Raw genomic sequence first — 3,637 nt, 5'->3', positions numbered from 1 at the left:
AAACAAAGGCTTCTGGTATTAAGGCTGCCAAACTATATTGGAATTTGTATGCTTATGAACTTTGTCATTATCTCCTTACACTGCTCTATTTTCTCAATGCCTCGGTGAAAGAAAGTACCCTCTAACTATTCTTAAGAACATAGGAAAGGGGAAGGATAATGGCTTGAACAAACTTAATTCACTTCAACATTCTTATCCCATTAGACATTTGGATTTTTTTCATCTACATGTGATGACATTCAACCTCATTGATAATAGGCTACCCTTGAATTAAGGTGTTAGTTTGGCAGTCAGAAAACACTTAGAACCACTTAGAGCTGACTAGGAAAACATACCTAATCCAGAATCTCAGGTAAGTATGCCTGCTTCAATATCTTCCTTAATTCAGTATTATATTCCATCCATCTTGTTCTAATTCCTTAGAATTCATTGCCACATGTGATTCCCTACTGGTTATCATTCTTTTAATACAGACCTTGAAATTCTCCCACTGGGGACATTACACTTATCAGTGGTATGAGGTCTCCAGGCAAAAAAGAGTGCAACATAGGTCCTGATGGACATAGACATCACTTTGTAAACAAGCGGTGTCAGGTGGCGTCATTACAGCATCTTTAAGCAGGACAGACGGCTCCTCAGAGAGGTGAGTAAGTGTCGTTTCCACTGACAAGGGAAGTTCAGGGGGATTCAGGATCTCACACTCTGAGATTCACTTGACTCCATCTTTAAAGTTTCGTCCTACATTTAAGGATCTCAGTCTATCTCAATGAACTAATTTCAATGTAACAAAAACCGCAAGATCAGCAGTTCAAAAGCACCCTGGGAGAAAGATCAGGCTTTCTACTCCTATAAAGGGTTACAGTATTGGAAACTCACAGGGAAAGTTCTACCCTGTTTTAGAGGGTTGCTATGAGTTGGAATTAGCTCAATGGCAATGAGTATATTTGAGTTATATTTAAATTATATCACATAATTAAATTTGGGGACTTTATTCTTAGCCATGTCTGCCTTAGGACGTGGGCCCCAAGAGTGAAACCATAAAAGTTGTCTGGCTTTGCATCTACGCCTTGAGCGGAGAGTTTAAATTCTAGGCTCATCATTTTACTTCTGTGCGCTCTCCTGAGCAATCAGAAGCTGCAGTCTCATCTGACAGATCTCGAACTCATTGAACACCAATGGTGAGTACAACGGTAAGCTTATTTCCCAACGACTTCCCTTCAATCCCTTACCTCACGATCACAGGTGATCATTTAAATAATCATGGTACCGCAGCATGCGAAAGATTTCTAGTGACCTTATTCTATCTGTAAGGAGGTCCATGGGAGGTCAAACACTAACAGGCGATCCATGCAATCCCACAATCCCATTTTGATGGTCTACTTCTTAGCACCTAAGATAGTTCGCAGAGACAGTCATCATCATCCGCTCCCTGTATCCATGGCCTTTTGCATTGTCCCAGCTGAGAGCAACCCGACATGTGAGCAGAGCTATGCTAAAGAAGCAGCCCTTCAGACCACCGAACAGACGACTAGAGAAATGTGTGCTCTCCCGACTGAGATGAGCCAAGCCACCTAATGACCCATAGAACTTCTTTAAGCTGTCAAGTGCCATTAGATACATCTATCTGAGATGCTCGCTGGTCTTTGATTTCTTTGTTTTCCTTTCACAAACTCAGTGAATATAAATGCTTACAATAGTACTTGGCACCTGCAAGAACTCAGCATGCAGGAACTATGGTGACATAGTGGATAACGACGAGTTGGGTTGCTAACTGAAAGGTCAGCAGCTTAAAGCCAACAGCCACTCCTGAAGAAAAAGATAAGTCTTCCTACTCCTTTAAAGACTCAGTCTCAGAAACCCACAGGGGTATTCTACTCTGTCCCATAGGGTTGCTCTGAGAGGAAATCGAGTCAGTGGCAGTGAGTTTGTTTGTTTGTTTTTTTTATCATCATTCTTGTTATCATCATCATCATCATACATTTTTTAATTACAGGTCATAATTGCCCCAAAGTCTTTGCCTTCTTTGAGTACCTCATTCCATGTGTTCCAGGGGAAATTTTAATTAACTGCTTGCTACAATATTCCACATGCTTCTTGAAGCATTTATCACTGCCTTTAACCTCAAACAAAATCTGATAACTAGATTTCCCCCTGTGTTCCTGAGGTTGATGTTATCTATAATCCCCTCTCTAATACCACTATTTAAATTTGTCAAGGCCCTGAGACAGATTGTGGTTAATTTAAATAAACAGAATTTATGAAATGCTGTATTGGATAGGATCATTTAACACAAGTCTCAGGAAAGGAAACATTAGTGAAATATGCAATGTCTTTTCACTGCCTCAGTTCAGACTTAGCTCATGCCCCTGCCTAAGAGAGCTTGGGAATGAAGACTACCAGATACCTAGGAAGGAAGGGAAAACTGGGTAATGGTGAGTAATCGTCATAGTAGTCATATCTGCCACAGAAGGTCAAGAAACAGTTGGCAGTATTTAGAGAATGTCTGCAGGAGAAGAACCAGGAATGAACTTAGTAGGGCCATTATGAGTCAGAATCAACCTGATGGCAGTGGGTTGTTTAGATTGGGATTTTAGGGAGGAAGGTAGAGACAAGACACTGACATAGGAATAATCTGTTTGGATACTGACCCATCACCCCATCACCTGCCACACTTAGTGCCTTACTGCTTGTGGGATACAAAAAGATTTCTCCCCAGGTTGTCCCCCCCAAACCTAAAACACTGCTTGCTACACATGGTAAATGACTGTGTACTTGACGGTCAATGAACGTTGCTTAGAGGTTATCCTTCCTAAAGGTTATCAGCCATCTAGAGCAATCAGACTGTATAGTCTGTCCCACCCCAAGTAGGGCCCGCTCCCTTCTGATAAAGGTAGTGGATTGTTTCCTTGAAGGAGAGCCTAGAGGCAAGGTCGAACCCACTCAAGGATGACCAAGGTTAGGTTCCATCCATCTTGTCACATATGTACCCCTAGTCCCTCCCCTTCCTATTACGTGTACACCCCTAGCTCATCCTCTTCCTGTGATGCCTATGCTTATTGTACAGCCCCTTCCTGTGACGCATGTGATTACCTGCAATCACACCTCTAAGTATATATATAGGCCTTGGTCAGAAATAAAAAGGTGAAACTCTTTCCTCCCTCTTCTTCCTCCCGCTCTCTGCGGACCTGGCTGCTGGATCATGGTCATTCCAGAGGTGAGCATGCTACCATAAAATGTGTCTGACTCCTTTATTTTACTCTCTGTCCTATCATCCATGACTTCACTATGATCTTTTTATATTATAACCATACAACTGCTCCTACAGACCCCCATGGATGTTAGAGGCTGGTCAACTCAACACCTGCTGACCTTCCCAACCTAGGGACCGACCTTCACACCCGTAGAAAGATGTACAATAGTGTTAATCCTGGATTCTAATACAACAAGTACAAATAATCTCAAACTGAACCCCATTAAGGCTCGAACTTTCATGTAGGAATATCTGACTAGCATCCCAAAGATGTGCTCAGCTCACAAATGCGAGAGATGGGGAAAGAAGATGCCTACCTATTTCAGCTTCCTTTGTGTTGCTTTTTAACTTTAGGATTCCCCTTAAATGTAAGTGTGCACATTCTGG

Source organism: Echinops telfairi, unplaced genomic scaffold (assembly GCF_000313985.2).
Source record: "Echinops telfairi isolate 266 unplaced genomic scaffold, ASM31398v2 ScPeMD7_7410;HRSCAF=8448, whole genome shotgun sequence".
Taxonomy (NCBI): Eukaryota; Metazoa; Chordata; class Mammalia; order Afrosoricida; family Tenrecidae; genus Echinops; species Echinops telfairi.
Note: the sequence above shows the minus strand (reverse complement) of the source record.